At 47.8% G+C, this 23,481-nt stretch overlaps 1 pseudogene; it reads right to left on the bottom strand.

The window, feature by feature from the left end:
- Positions 1 to 261: 261 nt before the first annotated feature.
- LOC146203106 (uncharacterized) overlaps positions 262 to 23,481 on the bottom strand; it is a 40,006-nt pseudogene continuing 16,786 nt past the window's right edge.

Raw genomic sequence — 23,481 nt, 5'->3', positions numbered from 1 at the left:
TTGCGGGGGTGCTGGAGAGCTTGAGTAATGGGCGGAGGGCTTGAAATCACCACCAGAAACACGGCGAAAGGAAGCCGGACTCTTTACATTTCCAGTGTGACTGGTTTCCGTAATGAGACAGGCGGACTTGGAAAAGCCTGATCCACGGCCGGCGCCCGTTTCGTTCTCCGCCGTCACTCAAGCAGCATAGTACGCCAATGCGCGCGCAGTTCGGCCGCCTTCCGCGTGCACCGTCGTGGTCCATTCAGGCGTACGCGACGATCACGCAGACGGGGCGCGTGAGTCAGTGCGGCCGATTGGCGGAGGCCTTGGCGCCGAGGCAGATCCTGGCCGCTCCCAATCTGGGTCGCGATCGCGGGCAGCAGTGCGTCTGTTCGCAGGAAACCGGTCATAGGTAGTGGACGCGGCTCGTTACGTGAACTCCTATTTATAGCGGCCCTGACCGTTACCCGCAGTGGCCGCGCGCTTCGCGGCATGGGGTGGATGAGGACGGCAGCCGCCCCCACTCCAGCGCCTTGATTCGCGGCTCCGTCGATGCCAGTGAGGGGCCATTGGCCGCCGCCGACACAGCTTGCTGTTTTGTTTCAGCCGAGGCCAAGGGAGAGCCGCTCGACTCGCATCCCGCCCAGAATGGCGGCGTGATTACGTGTTGCATGGCCGCGAGAGGCCGGCCTGTCGCACGGTCCTTCAGCAGCTGCGACGGCACGCGGACTAGGATGCGAAAAGCAGGACGTTGAGGCACGCGGTTCGTAGTACGAGGGTAGGAGGTGAATTCGTGCGTGAAACCAGTACCACGCGAATTCTATGCTTTGAACACTCGCCTCGCACGGTATACTTCGTTGGAAGGGCGAAAAGAAGAGAATAAAGATATCGGTCTGTGGCCGTAACGTGTACGTGCACGACGTGCATCGATTTATTATTTCTGTGCTTCCACTTTTGACTTCCTTGTAAGAGGTGCGTGTGTAGAGAAGAGGCACGTTCATGCCGGTTACACACAAAGGTCACCCCCCCCCCCCCCCCCCTTCCCCCTCTAACCGAGCAAGCCCTTGAACAACGCTTCCATCATGGATTCTATAGACGTATGCCGTTTGCTAAGTACGCGTTCGGAAAGCACGCAGTCCGGTTTAACCGGTTTCGTAACCCGCACTGGCACAAGCAGTATCATCGCATAGGCTTTCACCGCTCACACACCCACACACAGCTATAACGACGAGTTTACTAGTTACCATTACCAGCACAGAAATCCAGCCGGAACCTTCTTGCCCGCAAATGTTACCCAGTGAACTTAAAAACAATATACAGCTAAATGCGGCAGCAAGACATGAAATGGTATTTGAGAATAATAGATAGAGAGGGACAGCGATGAGCATGTAAAGTAGTATGGCTTGAAAAGATGAGCCTCTGTGGTAAGATCATACCCCAGGCTATGAAAAGTAGTCCTAACTCCGAAAAGAAAAAAAAATTTCGTAACCTTATTTTCTGTGACATGCGTGTTGATCCTTTCTTGGACGCACACCACTACACATGAGACGCGAGTACAAAATAGCGAATCTCTCACACATTCCTTCTTCACGGTCATGGCCACTCCGGCGCCATAAGTAAAACAAATAGTACCACGCTGGCTGCGCACATACCGCCAGCCATCTGATTCGGCGAGATAGGCGACGCTCGCGGTGAACACTCGTCTCATCTACATCGGCATGAGGTCTTTCCGGCGGAGTCCTTCCGGAAGAGTCCCCAAGGGCGCAGCCACCACGGCGCTTGTTTAAAAAAAGGGGTAGTAGGTGTAGTACAGATAGCTGCTGCGCACAAAACACACACAGACGGCCCAGCTCGTGTGGACTCGCGCGCGTGGCGGCGGGTTCGCTCAATGTCACTCCTCGTGTCTAGCTGAGGCGGCGACGAGCAGTGGTGACGCGCGCACACGCGCGCGCAATACTTTTCTGAGATCGCCGCCGCAGCTGAGGCGAAAGGCGTGGCCCCACCCGCGGCGGTGACCTTGGGCGAGTTCCAGAGATGCTTCGTCGCTGAAGACATCGTAAATAAGCCGCGTGTTCAGCGCCAAAGAACTGGGGGATCTCCTCTAGCGGCCGCGTAAAGCCTAGCCTGCTTCTCCCCCCCCCCCCCCCCCCCCTCTCTTTCCCCGAAACTCATTTAAGGGCCGACAAAACAACAGGGGTGGGTGCTGAAAGGAAAATAAAAATGCCCGCGCGGAAGCGAATCAGGGGTGCATAGGGCAGGAAGTCAACATAGCGCTGCTCTCACATCTATATTGAAGGCGGCCGCCGCCGACATTTCGCCTCGCGAATTGCATCACAGGCGGAGGGAGGGGGGGGGGGGGATACCAAAAAGGGAGGCGGCGTGTTTGCTCTCGGGGTCGCGCCGGGCTAGCTGGTTCCGTGAGTCGAACGAGAGCGCTCCACTTCCCATGGCGGTGCTCGACAGGCCGCGGTGACACTGGGGTCACGCTCTCAAAAAATAAAAGATAAAAAGTAGAATCTTGCCGTTGTTCATTGGGACTCGTGTGACAGAGTATTTTTTAATTCTTGTGAAGCTGGCTTCACCACGTTCCGCTTTGCAGGAATAATGCCGCCACAGGCCATCAGAAAGAGCGCAAAAATGCCCAAAACACATGTCAGTTGCTCCGAAAGGAGTGTGTGGTGCTGTCACGTGAACCAAGTTGACATAATACTCTTCGTAAAGCTCGTAATAAACTGCCTTACTCAGCCGTTGAAAGGGCACACGACACTGAGGTGAAGCCGAATTTACACTTGAGAAAAGTCTTTCGACAAGCCGATGGCCGGATGCCTTTGCAGCAGGCATCTGTCTCAACTCCAGACAGCTGCTCCCGCATGTCCGCTTATCCGCGGGGAATGTTTACAACCACTGCTATGCACTTATCGCCCTCGAAACGAGATCTGCTCGAGAACGGTATTTCGTTGCAGACACGCAACACGCCTTTATCTTTCTAAAGCGTTCGGACTTGGAAGAAAGATAAGGCCAATAGGAGCGCGCTCGTTCGCGCATTATGTCGTTACCGTTATTACGTTTCAAGATGAGCTTCTTGCCGCCGGCGCACACGAGGACCAATTTGTTTGTTGACTGTTTCTCCCATCGCAAACGTTGTTCTACGCCTACAGTGCTGTGTGGTGTCCCTCCTTCATCTCTGTCCTGTTGTTTGCGCAGTAGTTATGGATCATCAAAAACACCAACTCGCCCAACAAATGCTTTTGTTGTTCTACGCACTCTCTCCCGCTCCATGGCCTGTTTTGTTTTCTCTCCCTCTCAATTCTCATTCCTTTTTTTTTTTTTTCCCAGTGAATCGCTGCTCCGGCACTGGTTCGTATCCAGAAAGATGGATGGGGTTTACCTGGCGAAGCAACAATCTCCTGTCAATGCTCGATTGACGTGACGTTGAAAAGCTGCCCCTCGGTGTTTATTTAATGCGGAAGACAGCTGCGCTTCTAAAGTACGCCGGGAATTCGCTCCAATTTTTGTGCTGTTATCAGGTAACTGCATTGCACAAAGCGAGAAATTGCAGTGTGCAGGTTTGTGATGAGAAATAATGAATGTCGGCAAGACAGATAGAGTGACAGTGAGAGAGCGCAATCCCTGCATGACACATAATGGCCACTCAATTAAATGCACTAAATATTTTTCGATATCGAAACCCCGGGGAATTATTTTTTTTTTTCCAGATATGACGCCGGCTTCATCTGTGACGTGACTCTCCGTCCAGCCCACATGGCTTCTTCACTCGTATACATTCTTGCCATTCCTGTGTTATGTTGTGTTTTTGCTCCCGCCAAATAAGAAGGAAATGGGCGTGTCACCAGCAGTTCCAGACGTAAACAAACATATTTGTCCTCTGCAAATCTACACTCTCTCCATTGTGTGGTCGTTTGAAAGCACGTCACATCTGCATTTGAAGCTCGCTTGTTATTCGCAAGTCGTCTAATCGTCACATGTTGCTGCGTGAAGGAAGCAAATGAATGTCCCCCCCCCCCCCCCCCCACACACACACACACACACTTTTTTTTTCTTTTTTACGCAGACATGCGTCGTCTCCACGTCGCATTTTCTCGGGAACAGCGGCGTATCAGGCCATGTCTGCCGGTTTCCGCCAGTGAGGAAGCGCTGGTTATATTCGGGAAAGCTCGCGACGACTTCCAGCAATCGAAGCAGGAGAGCTCCTGGCACCCGCTCTCGTGTACGAACACGACCTCTCGCCACCGACTGAGCTTTGTGGCAACGGGTATTTTGTGGACAGACGCTGCGCTTTCCAGCCAACTTGGACGCTCTCCTTCGACCACCGGAAATCGCCGCAGGTAACAGGAAGATCACAACTTGGAACCAGTGGGAGGTATGTGTTAGCGCGAGCTTAGCGATCACTATCCATTCTTTTCCGACGTCGCCGCAACAAAAGGAAACGAGAGGAGCCGTCTCCAGACCGAACCGCGTCACCGCTGAGAGCTTCGAGTGACATCGATCACGTGCGCTCAGAACGTGGTGGGAATCGCCGCTCGGCGCGACAGGCGAACGACGAGACGACGACGCGTCCTGCCAGTTAGTGTAACAAAACTCCCGGCCATGCCGAAGGGCAGTGTGTAATGTACGTGCTCAGGGGGGACGCGGTACGCGCGCCGTAGAGGTACGCGTCTGTGGCAAGACTGAGCGCCCGCGCGCAAGCAAGCGCGACTTGCCTTCGCACTGGTGCCACTCCCAGTCTCATTCAGTTCACATTGTTTCGTTTTGTAATGTCCCTTAGTCTAGTTTGTCCACGGGCGCACTCAAAAAGAACTGACTCAATCTGACGTGTTGTCAGGGCGCCGGGGAGCTTATTTGCCGAATGAAGTACATTCGCAGAAAGGAAATTATGAGCACGGCTGAGAGGAGACGAGCTGCGATAAGCGATCTGAATTCGCGCATAGGTGCTGGCGTAGAGAACATAATATCTCACTTGTTTCTTTGCAGAGATGTGTTCATGGACGCAGAACGTGTTTGCTCATTCTGGATGAAATGCAAACGGGATACTACCTGAAGCACTTAAACGGTAATATCTGCACAGTTGATGAAGGTATTGAGCTTGTAAACTTTCGCTTAATACTATTTTAGAAAATTTCTTCATCTATTACTATTGTGAGATGATTCCGGAAAGTTGTCTACGTCTACACGTTAGCATTTTATTCCCCGAACGTGCGCGAGTTCTTTAATTTTTGATGATTAATTCTACGTAATGTGAACCATGCACACGCCCACTATTATTCATAGCTACTCGGGCAAAATGCTCTGTGACATTGAAAGAGATGGTTAGCTATGGGAGGTAAAAAGTTCCGTGCTTGTAATTGCATAATAAAGTTTCAGACACTTTTATATATTGCTTGACAGCGCGTGTCAACAAGGCAGTAAACTGTTTCTTTCCTTTCCTTGTTTACACGAGTATCGACTAGAACACGTAGAGAGATGCCGCGTTATCCGAGAACTAAACCGTAATGGAATCCCCTCGAATAGTTAAACTGTACAAATGACCAGTCGTGCGCAATGGCTTGTGAGCGTGTGAAGAAACTGCTCAAAACTCAAAAGTACCGCCGCCCGCTTTTCCCGGCGCGCGAGTCGCCAGCGTGCAGGAGCGCGCTCGCAAAGGCACGCAGCGCTCGCCACGCGCAGACAAAGCTGACAAAGCGCCGCCGCTGTCCACGCGCAAGCAGAGTCCAGTGCATCTCACCTGCGCGTTGTCGGGAATCTGGCCATTCGGGGATCCTGGAGGGGCGTCGTGCGCCGTGATCGCCATGTCACGGCCGGGGCACGACGCGCCAGCTGGTATAACGTTCGGAGCGAAGCCCTGGAGCAGTTCACAGGAGTAGCAGTCCTCTTACAGCGCCAAGGATCAAACGAGAGCGGATCCGGAGATGTCGCTCCGCAAGGTGCCGTCGGGCTGTCGGTGCTGCGTCGAAAGTCTGTCGTCGTCGGAGTGCGCCACGCCCAGCAGGGAGAGGCGAAACACGCTTTCGAAAGTGGCTCCTCAACGCCGCCGCCTCGTTCGCCGCGCAGCGCTCGAGCCGATCGCGGACGACGTCAGCCAAGCCTAGCCGGCTCTAGGGAGAGGGAGGTGGTCGCCGCTGCCGACGGTAGAGAGAGAGAGAGAGCGAGACCGCCGGCTGCTCGCTGGCCACGGGAGCCGGCAGAAATGAGATCGAGAGCAGGAAGCGGCAAGGATGGTGGTTTTAGATAGACGCGCATGGAATGTCTGGATAATTTGCGCCAAGTGCGCAACTCATAGTGCAGCTAGCGATTACGATCACAACTAAAGCAGCTTCCTCTTTCAACAGCTGCACCCTCGAGAGACTTTGTTCAGCCGCGAAAGAATTTATCGCGTCCGGATCCCCAGCGTAAGAATTTTCATGATGAAATATTGTTTCAATTTGTATCGCAACTGATATATGCATAACTGCCCTGTATATTCCCTGACTTACCTCGTTGCATTTCTGTGCTCCAGTTACAATTCCATTCATTATTATAGTAATTCATTTAGGCAAGCGCGACATGTAGCATGCTGTCAAAGGCAGTCATATGCAGGCGCGACCATCACACCAAGCTGCTGTTCGAAGGAGCTATTTAGAGGCAGCTATTTTGCTTGTACCAAATGAAAAAGAAATTATTACTTCGTCGAGTTGTGGTACTGTGACTCTGCACCGCAGAAAGCATTCGTACGGAATAAATAAATAAAAAAGGAAACCGAAGCGAGTGTGCAAGCGGAGAGAGCCGCAAAGCCGATACACGACGTGTGGCAACTGTATCATCACATTCCTTGTCATAACAGGTGCGCAGCGATTGTGCACGCATCTGTTGCGTGCGTGCGTCGCTCCTTTTTTGGTGCCCTAGGACCGTCCGCAGTCTGCCCTGGCGGCGGTGGTGCAAAGAGGCGGGCCCTGCCAGCGTGGTCGAGGAGGACGGAAGCGGCGAGCCCTTTCGACCCCGACCAGGCCCGGTCGGCGCACCGAGGAGAACGGGGCATCGTTCTCGCGAGGCCGGGAAGTGGCCCCCCCTCGGCCCGCTGCACACGCCGGGCAGCGACAAAGGTCGCCGCCTGCGCCGACGAGTCAAATGAAAAGACGCCGCCTGGGCGCTAACACGGGAACTCAATCGATGGCAGCGACTCGCTGCGAAGCCAACATCGAGGTCACGGCACGCGTTGTGTCTACAACGAGCACATTTTTTGTTTGTTTGTGAAACACCTGTTTATATTCTGACAGATATGAGTAAGATATATACAGCATGATGCGTAACATTTTCTTCGTCGCCTCTTCCAGCGGCAAAGTGCTCTCTGCTCTTCAGCGAGGACTTGTAAGAGCTTGTAAAAGCAGTACATATCTTAATACTGAATACGTTAAATTTCAGACCAGAATGGTTTAGTTTGGTTTATGGGGTTTAACGTTCCAAAGCGACTCAGGCTGTGAGAAACGCCGCAATGGAGGACTCCGGAAATTTCAACCACCTGGGGTTTTTTAACCAGCACTGGCATCGCGCAGCACGTGGTCGCCTTGCTTTTCGCCTCCATGGAAAAGCGGCCGCCGCGGCCGGGACTCGATCCCACATCCTTGGGCACAGTAGTCGAACGCCGTAACCGCTGCACCACCGCAGCGGGGGTCAGGTCAGAATGATCACACCCAATGCCTGTTTAGGCTAACCAAGCATGGCGGATTTGTTCGTGAAGCTGTTTCATCGATGATGCGGTGTCCTGGCAAGCAGTGAAAAAAAGTTTGTCATATTCATACTGGGCGACTGTCCGGATTCATCTACACTCTGCCTCTGGTGATATTTTTCCGTACAGAGAAATAGTGGGCTATGTGATGCCCGGCGCAGTAGAGAGTGTATAATTTAGAGGGTTTGGAGGCGGAGGTCATCCCGAATAACATACTCGAAGAAATACAGTGAGCTAAGTTGAAGCAGTACTACAAGAGACTTTCGCAATGAGCCTGGCAGGCTTTGTAAAGATGACCATTTTGGCTGGAACGCTGTTTGCGTCTACCTAGGCGTCTGCGTAAACATCGGAGCGGAGGCACTATATCATAGACATATAAGTACTAGCCCTATCGCTGTCGGGCGTGTCTGGCCTTGACGCACCCCCAGTGTCGGCTTGGTTTCAGGGAATGAGCATAGCGATCTATTTTTGATTGCGATTGTTATACAAATAACATTGTCAACGAAATATGCCCATTTCAGTGTTCTGCAGGTGTTTCTAATTAACATCATCATCATTACCAGCCTGCTTATAAATTAGATAAATGAGGATGATATATGAAAAAAAAAAACTGCTCGATACTTTTTGACATCGAATCTGAGCTCGACTCGTATTTATAATCAAAATAGTCATCGCTCCAGTCCGCAGCTGAAGGCCCCGCGCGGTCAGCTATCCGAAAGTAACCACGCGCACGGAGGGCGCACTTTCGGTGGCCCGCACAACGGAGATAAATGGCACGTTGTGGAATCAAGATTCAGAGGGAGATGGAAAGGGGCTAAAACAACCTCATTTGCTGCTGCTAGCCGCAAGCAAGGGCACGGCAAGAGAGAGCGAAATCAGCGATCGAGTCATGTGTCGACCTATTGGAGAGGCAATGGCGCGAGCCCCTGAATGTGACGCGTCGTAGAAGATACGCGAACAGAATAAAAATAAAAACCTGCAAATCAGCGGCAGATGGCAGAGCAACCCTTGAATCTGTAACCGCACGCACGTGCCACGAAACGCGAACACCGCATGATGAGAGTAGCGCGCGCGGAGCGACCGCGACCTCCAGCAAAGAAGGTGGTGGGGGTGGGTGCGGTCGCTCCATAGTCTTCAGCTTATACATATTAACACAACGCGGGGCGAAAATAAGAACTTGTAGAAAGATTTGACAGATGGCGCAGCCTGTCCAGGCGCGCCAGCTTCGCACTCAGGCGCGAAGTTTTGAATGCATGATAGAGAACGTACCGGTACGTCAGTAACGCTATGGAGGGGGGGAGGGACGCGAAAACGTACCAGTACGTTAGGGACAGCGAAAGGGCTAGTCACCGGCGTCCTATATGCGAGAATATGGCCGTTTACATGCTTTCTTCCTGTCTGCCTAGTTCTTGGTTATATATAGACCCCGTAAAATTAACCTTATTCTGCCTTAGATAGTGATAGATAGATAGATAGATAGATAGATAGATAGATAGATAGATAGATAGATAGATAGATAGATAGATAGATAGATAGATAGATAGATAGATAGATAGATAGATAGATAGATAGATAGATAGATAGATAGATAGATAGATAGATAGATAGATAGTGTTTTTAACGGATATTCCGCCGGCTAGCCTTCCTGTGCCCATCTTCGCATTGATGACTTTCTCCCTGAGTCTGATAACGAATGCGAAGCTCTGAGGGTCAGTCCGTACGACTGGATTGGGCGCACAGTTATACATATTGTTACACATATGCCCTGCGTCGCTAAACGTTGAAGAAGACGGCGTTCAACAACAGAGAGACAGAAAGAAGACGAAGCTGTAGCAATGGTAGTTGGTGCTAAGAGAAGGTTGGTGCTTGCCAGAATATTCACGCAAATCATCAGCCGTTGTGTTTCTTGAGCTAACCTTCTTGCCACCTATCATCTTGGTGGAGGTAACCGAAGATCTCCGTGCGTACAGATTACCCCTTGCGCTGTCAAAAACTGTATTTGCGCAGTGGCCGCCACCTAACGACGTCAGCAATGGCCACTATGACCTCCGAGGCAGCCCTATTCCACTGCGGCAACTTTGGCTCAGCCAGTCGTGCTCATAAAAATCCGCCACCCTCCCAATATATTCCCAATATAGACCCAATATAGTCAATATATTGCCGTTATAAGTTGATCGACTAGCTTATTTAGCACTGAACACGCCTATACCTTACTACGCATGCACAGCAAACGCATGCATGCACAGCAAAGGGCTTTCAAAATATTCTAATGAAAGAATGTGAAGCTTACCGAGACGTAATGCGTTCTGAAAGAAAGCACAAAATTTACTTAATTTATTAGTGCTTGGTAGGTGGTGGGGGTGAAAAACATTTAATTAGAAAATGAGAGTGTGCAGGCTCAAAAGGACCCTTTACATGAGTGGAGTCCTTAGACCGGGACAAAGCCGCCGCCCTTGCCCGTTTCGCCAGAGCCCGTTGGGACTCTATAGCAGCTGAGCAGGGCCGCTTACCAAGCCTCTCGGGTGGGGGAAGGGGTAGGATTCTTTTGACATGCCCACACCATATGGTAGACATCGGAAGTAGATGGGCACCGCCCGTCTATCTTGGAATCGAAATGTTTAGCTATAGGACACAACAAAGTCTTGGTCTGCAGGCGCCTCAGGGTACTTTCGTCGTCCCTACTCAACCCCTTTACAGGAGCCGGGTAAAGTTGACGTTGTTCGCAATAGTCAATTAGAATTTCGCGAAAACGCAGGAGCGGTTGCCTATGCTCGAAGCCGGGGGAATCTGTGTGAGGAGCCCGGTAAATAAGCGCTCGGGCAGCCGCGTCAGCGGCCTCGTTACTTCGCAGACCCTGGTGGCCCGGTCTCCCCTACCTCTCCCCTACCTCTTGTCTGTGGTGTCGGCAGTTAATTTTTTTCTTTTGCTTGATTCTTCTATTCCTAAAATCGGTATTTTCTCTCTTTAATTTGTGGACCAACGATTACAATGCCGTAGGAGACAGCAATTCTCTATTCACCCGATTTTTATTTCTTTGTTGGGGACTGTCCTGTTTACTTCTCTACCCCAGTCTCTCTTTTTTTTTATGCTTTGAGTTTCGTACCTCTGCCCCGTATTGTTATTTGTCATTTTGTGTGACGGCGGTTTTGCTGCTGTTCTCTTCTTTTCTGGTTCTGGTTCGTGTTTTGTTTCACTTGCAGGTCTGGATGCTACCTTCTGGGGTTTTCCTTTTATTCTTCTTAAACCAGCGTGGACCACCTTTCGACATGGACCTCGTTTGTTTGTTTTTAATACCTTCTATCGTTTTTAAAATGTGTTTTTTATCTCGAGCTGATGCTCGTTTTTATTTATTTTTAATTGGTTTAAGCCTGGCAAAGCTTTTGCTGGTCTGGGCTCCCCCTCAATTTTTTTTATGTTTTTTTTTTTCTCAGTTTGAGGGGACGAATAAAATGGTAAATGGTGTCCAAATGATGCGTTTGGGAGAGGGATCCGATTCCTTCAGAGCCTGTCTAAGAAGGTGGTAGGCTAACGGTGACACCTCGCTGGCCACATAATGCTCACAGGCTCATCGTGAGTCTGTTATTATTGTTCTAGATCTTGGTTCCGCGGCGGCTAACGCAATGGCGACCTCCTCTGCCAGCACAGAATTTCGAGCTCGATAGGAGAACTCGTTCACATTGAGGTCCTAGTGAACTACAGCTGCCGTATAGAATCCGGAGGGCGACGGCCCTGCCACGTCCACGTAGTAGACTCCTGTGCCTGTCCCGTGTTGATGTTCGAGTGCCCGAGCCCATGCTGCTCGTCTACCTTCGTGTGTTTGCTTATCCATGTTTCGAGTGAGAACTTGTGACGCCACAACTCCGGGATCCGAAGTGTTTCCTCTGGTGTGCATTCGTGTTGTATGTGTAAGTGGTCTAGTAGGCGGAGCCCGGCTGTCGTCTGCGAGAGTCGCGTGTATTGGTTCACCAGATGAGCCTCCCGTAGTTCCTGGTAGGAGTTATGCACCCCCAGTGCTGACAACCTCGCGTTAGAGGTGGCAACCGGGAGATCCAATGCTCGCTTTGTGACCTTCCTAATTATGGCATCAATGCGCGAATCTCCAGCTCTATACCTGCAGTCCCTCGGTACTGCACCAGTGATTTTTGCTTTGCAGGAGCCCGGAGCAGATGTTAAATTCACTGGGTACAGCTCGTTTCAGGGAGGCCCCACAACGTGCATCCTGGTGAATAAGGCATATACCGCCGTTTCGGTCGATCTCGATTTAGAGACGAAGACAGCATGGTCACGGTTCTGCCGCTGAGTGACCCGTAAATACACAGACTCAACATATACTGCCCCCCGCAGAAGTTGCGCGTAACCTTCAATGAAATCTAGTGCTTGAATGGGCGTACCGCGCTCCACGGCGTATCCGATTCAGTGTTTTCCAGTCCGGATAGTCTTTCCCTTTTAAAACGATGGCGTTATTAGGGCTCCAGCTCAGCGGTATAGACTCGGCGCTATCCCGTCGGCGTCGTGTCACGAAAACACTAATTGGTCGACAGAATCATGACGCCACAGCCACACGGCCTCGCGCGGGTATTTCAAACACCTCACAACACTCATGGGAGACGTGAAGTCACTCGTGGCACGAAAATGATTAAAGCATTGTATGTAACGCGTCGCCGCTTGTATCCAATGATTCAATTTTGCAAAGAAATTTATTTCGCTTAAAGAAAAATGCCAAGCACTCCTGGTCTCGGGCAACATTCGAATCCACGACCCTTTTCTTGCGAGACAGCCATGCTATTCCGACTAGGCCATGCAAGAGTTAGGTGTGTTGTGTGATCTTTCACGTGAAGCAATATGTTATAATTCTGTACTAATAAGTGCGCGCATAATTAAACATGACCACAAACCACTGTCGCGTTATACTGTTAAGGTGGTGGAGGTTATGTGTCTGGCTTATTTCTCATGGAATGTGCGGTCTCAAATTGTTCTTCCTCCTTGCCTTTCTGTCTTTCTATCTCTAACGAATTTTCGGAATAAAATTTGAGAATTCGCCGGGAAATGAGTGTTGTTTTCAGTTATACATTAAATAGCTAAAGGTAGTCGGTTCCATTTCGCGTCTTCTCTCGAACAGTTTTGTATGTCGCGTCTTTACGCTCGCCTTTACGCTGAGAACAAAAAAAATTCCGGGACACTTTGGCGACTAAAGTGATGAAAAGCGAAAGCCTGACTGCTGCATTCTGCTACGCGACTGTTGCGCATGTAGCGATGACTGCTGCCACGAATAAAAGCGAGCGACTACTCTAATTTATTCAGTGAATTCTGCTTGGCAGCGACGACATCGCGTTCCTTGTATATTCGCAGTTGTTCTACGTTTACTGTTGTGTGGTTGATTTTACCGGGGCGCAACATTAATTATTAATTAATTAAGCAACTACTAGTAATTAGAATTAATAAACAATTAATTATTAAGGAGTAATTAGTAACTAGTTATCAGTAATTAATTAGTCATAATAAGTAATAATTACTTCATTAGTCTTTAATCAGTAATTGATCATTGATTGGCATATGATCATACAACGCACGCATTCGCGAATACTGTCGTGGTGCTCTGTGATTGGTCGAGTCTTCCATGATGTAATCCCCTCTCGACCAATCAGAACCGCCGCAAAAGCGTGACACTTTTGCTGACGACAACGATGAGGCAATAAAGGCTTTCGCCTTAATACCGAGCTGTGTTTGCTTACGCTTTTCTCGCGGCGCACCTACATGAGCAATTTGGTATGCTGTGCTGGTCATCGTTTATAGATCCTTTAGAAGGATCTATAGAAGGACCTATAAATGTTGGTGATGGTGACCTCAAAAGCATGTGGGCAGCCCACAGCTTTCGTGGCGCGACCTATACGTCACTTCAGCAGTGCCCTTATTTGAACGCGGTGATGTAAATGCCCCGTTGTGTTCGGCGTTGTCGTTGTTGTCAGCGTTGTGAGCTAAAAATTGCGGGCATGGCTCTAGCACGTTGTGCAATTGGCAGGTGACATGGCCAGGTCCTGATTGATCGGGGGTTGTGTGAAGTCACGAGACCACGTGACATGACAAGCACTGCCAACCCGGACTTCTCATTTGGGGTGGGAGGTGATGGAAGTCGTAACTGGACGAGGAACATAAGGCACGCTACTCCAGGGCCACACAAGCACTTCCGTACTGCTTTTCTGAAGCGGGCATTATATAGCTGCTTATGTCGGGTAGTTTCCCACATAGTGTGGCAGCTTGCTAATGAATATGCTATTGCTGATGAGCATGCTATGAATATGTGCGAAGTAAAATGCAAGTAAAAAAAAAATATGGGTTAGTGATTAAGCGTCCACCAGTCATCATTATCATCATCATCAACCTGAGGGAGGTCTTTCGCACTTTTCTCCAATTAACCCGGTTCTGTGATAGCTGCATCTACTTGGCTTCTGCGAACTTCTTAACCTCATCCGCTCACTTAATTTTCTGCCGCCCTCTGCTACGTTTACCTTCCCTTAGAATCCAATTAGTTACTCTTAGAGACCTTCGGTTATCCTTTCTTGGCACTACATGTCTTGCCCATGCCCTTTCCTTCTTCTTAATTTCGACTGGAATGTCAGTAACTTGAGTTATTTCTCTGACCCACTCTGCAGACTTTAACGTTACAGCTACCATTTTTCGTTCCATAGCCCTCTGCATTGTCCTCAATTTAAGTTAAGCCTTTTTCTCTAACCTGCATGTTTCAGCCCCATAGGTGAGTACAGGTAAGATGCAACTGTTATATACTTTCCTCTTGAGTGATACTGATAAGCTGCCTGTCATAACGTTTGAGTACCTTCCAAACGAGCACCATCTCTATCTTATTCTCTTAGTTATTTCCTTTTCGTGGTCCGGGTCTGCGGTTGCAGACTATCCTAAGTAGACATATTCGCCTACCACTTCCACTACTTCGCTACCTATTTCCTTTCCCAACGAAGTGCATGCATCTGAATCAAAATCCGTATAAAGACTCGAAGACGGGAGAGTGCTATCGTGTCATACCATTAAATCCGTAACTGTCCCCTAATTTCTTTTTATTTTTTATGTTCCCGATCGAAGGGCACTGACGTGTACGACGGACCGACCATTTTAGGAGTCAATAATTAAATAGTCATATTGAGTTGACACTTGCCGCAGTTGTACAAATCACGTACAAAATACGAGTTAATGCCAGTAACCTACGTGTTTGCTTTTCTTTACATCCATTAGGAATAGCATTCTAGTTGAATAAACCTTCAAACCGGATCCTTAACTGTTTTAAACATGCATTTTAAAGTGGTGTTGACGGCCACCTTTACTCACGGGTCACATCTGCTTGAAGCACGTAGTGTAGCACAGGTCTGAGAATGAGAGCACATACATACTATAGGTATAGTAATGCCAGAAAAGTATGGGAGACACTAGCGCCGCCTTTAAGGGTATGACGCAGCAGCGCTAATGGCTGTCATTTGCGCTGCAATGGTTATGAAGGCGTCGTCGATATCGACGTCTCACATTCGTCTGGGGCCTAAATATTTCGGTGGCATCCGAACATAAAAAAAAAAAAAAATCAATGTCGCGTTACCCCATATTCGTCAATGGCAAAGCCATTCACTATGAGAGAAGCCATCGCTTCCTTGGAGTTGTCATCTATAGGAATCTCTCGTGGAGCCCTCATCTCAGCGCAACAAGAAACAGATTTGTAGCGATTGTTCAAGTCCACTCCTAGCTTGGGGGAAAGTCCTGAGGCGCATCAGTGTACTCGACGTTCCGACTGTAATGGTAAATTTCTGGGCTACATGCGGTGCAGCTTCCCCATATTTAATAACATTAGAAAAACGAACCTCAAAACCCTTCAAAGTCAGCAAGCTCAAGCTCTTCGTATCTGCCCTGGACTCCCTAAATATGCTTCAACAGCAGCGACTGTTCTCGTCGCCCGGGAACATCCTGTTATACTACACACAGTGCTGTTGACACCATGAGAACATATATTCGGCACCTAACGCGGGTCCCCAGTCATCATCTAGTAACTCTACCAGTAATTAGGCCAATCACTGCAGCGGCTATCAGGACACTGCGGTATCAATGGAAACCACCAGGCGGACGAGACTGCCCGTATAGCCCACAACGACGGAGCTCCAGTCAGAACCTCCTTATATCGAGGGTTGATGCAGATTGTGTGCTTCGCTCTTTGACGTTCAAGCGCACACTTTCAGTGTGGAACACGGGGGAGTTTCGCAATCGCCGCTCCAGGGCATTGGAACTTGGTCTGCGTCTTCGCCTTCCCCGTAAGGTAGTGTGTCGAGAAGCAACGTTGCTGTGCCGTTTATGGCTCGATGTTGCTTTCGCAAACAAATATGATTTCCGGATTGGAACGACCGACAGCCGCGCCGGTGAAAATTCTGGCTTTGAAGAAACAGTTGAGTATCTCCTGTGTGAACTGCTTTTGTGAATGAAAGACATAAGATGCGTAGTGCCACGGCCGCTCGATGTGGAAGCGCACTGGGTGCGGCCTGCTGCGTCGCGCCGCCGTCAATGGGCAAGCGCGTCCTTGGGGAGTTTACAGTTGCGCCCGCTATTTCCGCTGAGGGCGCCACTGTTCGGGGACACGTCGCCGCCGGGGTCGCCGGCTCTGAGCGCGCGGTTTGCTTCCTTTCAGGGCGTGTTCGCCTCGCGTCTGCGTGGTAAACGCAAACTTTTTTGTGTGTGCGTGTGCAAGCACGTTAACGTTGATACTGGATGCATTTGTTTTTTAAGGCGAAAGCCGTTCTAGGCTCATGGAGCGAAAATCTATGCGCAGAAGCTGTGCCTGTTATCTGTGCGTCGCATCTGTGCACTGGTGTGCCAGTCGCAAAAACGGACATGCAAGGAGGGAGATTAAGAATGAAAATGATTGATGGTGATAGGTATTCAATAAAAGTTATAAATAGACATTGATAGAGGTAATGACTAATGCTAATGAGTAATAATAGTTAATAATGATGAAATGGCCAATATGTGAAACGACGACATGTAATGACCACTGCTGATTCTAAATGAGTAACCTGCTTAGTTATGAGTGATAAGGGCTACAATGACTACGCAGGCAGACTCATCATGACTGAGAAACGACCAATATATTAAACGACGACTTGAAATGACGAACTGGGGCAAACAATGAGATGCAAATGATAGGAGAAGGGTAGGCTTTCGCCGTCCTGCGCTTAAGAGACATCTAAGAGACCCTCTAATTTTATCTGCTGAGCTCGCTTCAGGCAAAGGCAGCACCGAGGAGTGGAAATGCACTCGCTACCTCTGAAATGAAAGCAGCGCTGAGGTTAAAAAGTCCAGATGCTGAAGCATAATGCCCTATCAGCTGCCATTGAATTTGTTACAAGGGACAGCAGATTGGACTTGTTGGTGATTAATTATAGGTTAACCGTGCAAACAACGTGACGGGAACACAGGAGCAGAAGACGGCAGAACCGCACTAATTGTGTCGTCCTCTTTTTCCGTGTTCCCGTCACGTTGTTTAACCTATTTAATTACCAGGGAGCTGGCCAGTGAACTAGGATTTTTAACGATGTGTTGTGAAGCAGATGAACACGATGAGGTAGCACCAGAAGCTTTTCTCGCAGGTTATGTTGCGAGGACATATCAGAGAAAGCTACGAAGGATTTTTTTTATATAAGCTTGCAATTTGTTCTAAATTTTGCAGCGCTAGTCTGAGTGGCCTTGCAAGTAAAGGAGCCTGTGCATACAACATGTGTTTATACTGTTGAGACTGTTTGAGCCGATGCGATAAAATGAAAAGCCACGTTCCACACCACAGAAAATCCGGCGCCCGCTCTGTCGGCGGAAAGTGGGAAAAAAAACCTGTCTGGTAACAGGCACTTTAGTTGGTGATATGGCCAGACACCTTTGGCGCAATGAGAACACATGACATGTTCAATGCAGCAGGAGCTGTCAAACGAGGGAGAGTCAATAAGATGTAAGGGTGAAATGGGAATTATTGAAAGCGGGACCCTTAGATCCCAAGTTAGGCACACTATACTCCTATAGAGCACGTTCGTACGGCTTCGGTAAAGAGGGGCTTTATGTAGCTATGTGTAGGGTGCTATTTCATATAATGCGGTGGCTTAAGGCTGCATTCTAATGATATGCGACAGAGGCAGCAATTACGGGATACGGTGAATAAGCAGGTAGCAAAGTGCGGGTATGTTAACGAGGCTCCTCAAGGAGACTTAAGAACCCCAAGTTTTGTTTATCACTACTAGGTTGTTTAATTTATGCGATATTTGGTAATGGTTTTGAGGCGACATGTCAGTCGAGCAAGAGCCTGTTGCAGGAAATATAGTCAACTGGACCAGTTACAGGTTAATGAAAACCAAGGACAATGGAGGCTTGATGTACCCCGCAAAGGAAGTAATCAAGCTTTGTCAGCTTACGAGCACCTTCATTAACAGGATGATGAAGTCTGAAGAGGTCCGGTGAAGTAGCAAGCTGCGTAAACTTTTGGTTTCATCATTGTTTTCTCACTGTACACAGTACCTGCAGCTAATCTATAAAAACAATGATCGTGCCCATGCTAAGGCGCTATGTAAGATATCATTACGTTGCTGCCCCCACTGATAGCGAGCTGGGCTGGAAATGTCAACTCAACAGTGGAGCGATGTTTATGGCTATGGCATAAACCTCCCTCAAGAAAGGTTTTCCGTCTGCGATTGGTAATTTTCTTCCTTTTTTTGTGTGGCCATTAAATAAGCGTACTCGGCTGCTCGCTGAATCTCGGCTGCAGTTGCGCTCTGACGCGTGAACATTCTTGTGATCACAGCTAAGAGTTTCACAACAGCAACATTCGATGCGCGTTCTTCCATTGAAAATTACGAACCAGCAAAATTATATGGCTTTGCGAGCAGCCAATAAAAATAGTAATAAACACTTTCGGCGCATATACGTAGCACCTTGAGGCAGACCGGCTCTATCAAGCGCGCTTACTTTGTCCGGTCATGCGAAATGCAGGAAGCCATGACGAATAGCGTTGTGGCGTACAAAGTTTAAGGTCTCCAACTGAGTAGAAGATCCCAGGTTATCGTCTAGATTTAACCTAATAAACATCTTCATATTTCCACCGTAAAATTTGTCATAATGAGATAGAAAGGTGGGTTACATGTCGCATTTTCACAGAGGTTGCTCATAGTAGGAGATTTTTTTATTGGATAGCGCTGGCAGCTTAGAACAGGTTGACATCATTTTGTGTATAAAAGCTGTATGCAGGAATAAGTAAGTGGTATGAAAATGACACATGGAATTCGCGACATAGTTAATTAAGTGGTTGTGCATTAGGCTACCATGGCAGCTGAACAGCTTCGAATTGTTAACAGCCGGGCCACATTTTAATGTGACGAACAACTGGATCCGAATGCAACATCACGATAATGCGAGCTCTCCAATCGAGTGGCCTTGAACCACCGTCAAGTTTTTCGGGGTACACTCCAGTATACATCCTTGCCGAGCAAGCGCTAAGTGCTGACATGGTCACACTAGACATTACAGTACATACTAATTCTTGTTGCCAAATTGTGGGAAGCGGAGCTCTTATATCTTTAAAATAAAAGGCTTCTACCACGCCGACGCCTCCCTCAAAGCGCAGCCAGGCAGCTCTCCGCACGCGGCTGTCCCCGAACGGTAGCGCCGCGGCGGTGACGACTGGAAGTAGGCGTCTCCCGCCGGTTTCGGGCGACGTAGCAGGCCGCACCTAGTGCGCTTCCATCGAGCGGCCGTGGTAGTGCGCTGGACCGCCTCGATTCTCGCCCTTTAACGACGGATAAGCTCCTTGGTCCGTGGCCACTACAGTCAACTGTCTTCAAGACACACAAGGCACAGTTTTGTTACCTGTCAGCGACCGGCAACTGGAAGCCTTTCTGGTTAACATCCCTGTCTTCCCGTCCATCCGTTCGTCCATAAATAAATAAATAAATAAATAAATAAATCAATAAATAAATAAATAAATAAATAAATAAATAAATAAATAAATAAATAAATAAATAAATAAATAAATAAATAAATAAATGATTTTATTCCGCAAAGTTAAGAGGATGGGCTTGAAGAAAAATTGGAAGTGTCCACTTCACGAGCTTCGAGCCCCCTATTTACAAGGCACAATGAGGGCTCGGAGAAAACGCACATCATTATAAATTAGAAAGCGCAAAATGCACATCATTATACAATATTAACATATGATATACAGTCGTACTTTCGCAACAAAAAGCTTTCAGCGGGTTATTATTTATACTTTTGATATTATTGCCTTTACCATGAAGGTTGTTAAGTAGGGTAGACAGGGCATGACGGAGAATTTCTTCAGTAATTTTCAAGCGTGAGAAAAGGATTTTTCAAATTTTATTACAACGTGTATTGTAGGGGCGTATTACAAAGGTCAATTTGCAAGTGTGCCGAGAAATTCCTCTGAATCGTGTTTATACCTTTTTGAAAGATAGAATGAGTACATATAGTGGATGGAAACAATATTATATTTAATGACAAGATTAGCTATGCGCTCACGGTAATCAACATTTTCTATGCCACAGAGTGCTCTTTTCTGCAGGACATGTATACGATTTAAATTACCAAGTGTTGTTTTACCCCACACTAACAGGCAGCAATTGATATGTGAAAAGAAAAGTGCATTATAAATACGTATTAGGGCGAAAGCCTTTAATGGCTCATGCTGTCGTGGACAAAGTGTGTCCCGCTTTTGCGGTGTTCTGATTGGCCGAGGCGGGATGCGTCCCTGCAATCTGCAATGCTACACTTGAACGCGCGCCAAGGAACGCCACGCGATAGGAGTGATGGTGGATCGTCCAAACTCACACTTGTCGGAAAAAGTGTGATAGATACTGCGCCTTTCCTTTCCTGTAAACCAATTATAAGTATACGTAGCACTGCAACGAATGCCGACAGCAAGCTAACGATGGGAGGCAATTTTATAGGATAGGAAGGGTAGGTTTTTGCTATTCTCCTGTTAAGATACATTTAAGAGCCCCTCTAATTTTTTTTAACAGCTAACGGCGAGTGAGATTTAAATTTAGTTAAGACCCAGAATGGGCTTTTGCTCTCTGTATGGCGACGTGGTTAACGTGTGTATCCCATGACATTTGTTTATGCAAATAGACACCAAGAGTTTTAAAAGAATCCAGAATTTGTATATCGGAGTTACCTAAGGTAAATTTAATATCGTGTGAGATAGTTGCTTGTCTCGTGGAGAATACCTTTGTTTTTTTTTTGGCGCTAATTTGTAAACAAGTTATCGAGGTCCAAGCGTCTAGTTCTTTATGGGTGTTGTTAATAGGAGCTTGAAGGGAGTGATAAGAACGACTGCGAAAAAAATCGTTGTGTCATCTACATATGTTAAATATTGCGCAGACAACTGATTTCCGTTATATTATTTATGTAAAAATTAAATAAAAGAGGGCGAAGTATGCTCCCTTGGGGTAAACCTGATTTTATGGGCTTTTAGGTAGATAGACTGCCTGTCACAAACCCCCGCCTTACTGTCAACAGAGGCGCGGGATCCCCTTTACGATTACCCGTCGTCAAAATTATGTCACAAACCCCCGCCTTTACGGTCAATAGAGGCGCGGGATCCCCTTTACGGTTAACCGTCGTCCCTCTATTAGGCTTGAGAACACATTTAAAAGTTAGGCCGGTCAACCAGTGAAGCACGTGTGTCGGTGTGCGATTGAGGAATAAGTTGAAAAAAGTCACTTTCTTTTAAAAACAATTTTATTTTTATAGACAGTAGTCCAAATTACACTGCATATTAATAGAGTATAATAACAAATAAAACGCCACGACAAGATATTGATAAAAGACGACTAGTTAAATGACAAGAGGAAAATCCGACAATGAACAAAACAGTGCGATAAAAAGAAGACTGTAAAGATAACAAAGCAAGTATTCTAGATATAATAAGTATGGACAAGGGTTACATAAAAAACACAGCGTAAAATTTATTACTAAGTCAGGTAATGATTAACAAGGCGAATATAATGTTCGAAGAAAGAAGAGTTTGTGGCGAAATAGAATTCTCACGGCTTTCTTGTTAGCTGAGGCGTCGAAGGCTGGGTCGCTCGGTAACGGCGGCCGTACAGATGAGGAGAACGATGCGTCGATCGCGGGCCCGGTGTAATACAAGACGCTTTCCCAGAGCGGCCGCGAGAGAGGCCCGGAAGACTGAGTCTTCCCAAAGCACACTGGCGCGGCCGTGTGTTGCTGTATGCGTTTTTATGCTCTCGGCTGTTTACGCTGTGCCCGCGTCAAGAACGCGCGGTCGCTGCCCCGCCGGCTTGTCGAATCCTGTTCAGAGGAGCAGCGAGGTCCCGTGAGTTTCGCTCTATATCTGAGGTACAAGGTCCCGTAATTTCCGCGGCAGAGGCACATTATTTAATGTTTTTTTTTGGGGGGGGTAGCCTCACCATAATATATGTATAGGTGAGGCAGCTTGTGACACTGTTGTGCACAGAAACAGATTGCATTCGATTTTCTAGGTAAGACTGTATAAGATTCAAAGTTGTTTCACGTATTTCATATAAATCTATTTTTTTAGCGATGTGATGCGGTTTATACGATCAAACGCCTTTGAGGAATCTATATAGTACATATTGGCCTCGAGATCGAGCAGAGTCGCCACCTTGCGGCTCAGCGGCGAAACCTACTCAGTGTGGATGCGTTTTCGCGTCGCGTGCCAGCCCGCAGTGATTTACGCGCGCGCATGCGGCGTGTACAGGAGTGCTTTTGTTTGTTTCGCGGTTCCTGTGAGATTTTGCTTACCTATATGCCTCTTGCAAAATAAATATGAGCAGTCTATAACCCCACGCTTCATTAAAAAAGAAAATACTTGTCCGTATCGAGCATGTCATGCTTGGATAAGGACATCATCCATCGCCGTCTTCAGCGCTTGATATCCTTTGACATGCAATGTCTCAAACGAAGTGATACTGTCGTTACCGCCCTGTCAAAGCAAAACAGGTCGTTGCCGTCAATAAAAGTTAATGCAAACGCTCAGAAATCGCATATTCCCGTTTCTGTTTGGAATACCTCAGCTGCTAAAGCACGTGCCACCGCAGACTGCTTCATATAGCAGAATGCAGTTTGAACAGACCACTCTATGCCTACTATGCAGTCTGTATGCACGATAAAGTTGTTTGAGTACTTTTTTTTCTTTTCTTTTTTTGCTTTTAAACCTCTGTCGCGGTGTCTCAATGGTAAGGGCGCTCGACTGCTGATTTCGAGAACGGGGGATTCAATCACAACCGTTTCGAAAGGCGTCCTCTGCTGTGGGATTTGACTGCACAATAAACAATCCCACGTGGTAAATGTGGTGTTAATAATGAGAAAAAAAATGACACCAAAACCAGCCTCTGCAATCATCCGTCATAGCCGATGCCGCTTTCATGCGTTAAACCCGGGCCAATATGCATTTCTTTTCTTTTTTTGGTTTGTTGTTGAAGGCTTCTGTGCGTCCGTAAAATTTTAGTGAGAACATTTTGCCTTAGAGAAATGCTCGAATGTTTGGGAAACGTATTCCCTGCACCTAATTGTTACCCTAAATATTACATAATACACCTAGATCAATGTACTTTACTGGCCTAAGCCTATTATAATCATTACAATCCCTTTTCGTCCAAGTGCTATCTTCCGACAAAACTCGTCATTTCTGACAACGGGAGTAAAACAGCTCCATGCAGGCTTAAATATCAGTGTTTAGTTCGGGAATAAATATA

This window comes from Amblyomma maculatum, chromosome 1 (assembly GCF_055883805.1).
Source record: "Amblyomma maculatum isolate TAMU_Amacu chromosome 1, ASM5588380v1, whole genome shotgun sequence".
NCBI classification, from domain to species: domain Eukaryota; kingdom Metazoa; phylum Arthropoda; class Arachnida; order Ixodida; family Ixodidae; genus Amblyomma; species Amblyomma maculatum.
Note: the sequence above shows the minus strand (reverse complement) of the source record. Positions and strands in the feature narration are given on the sequence as shown.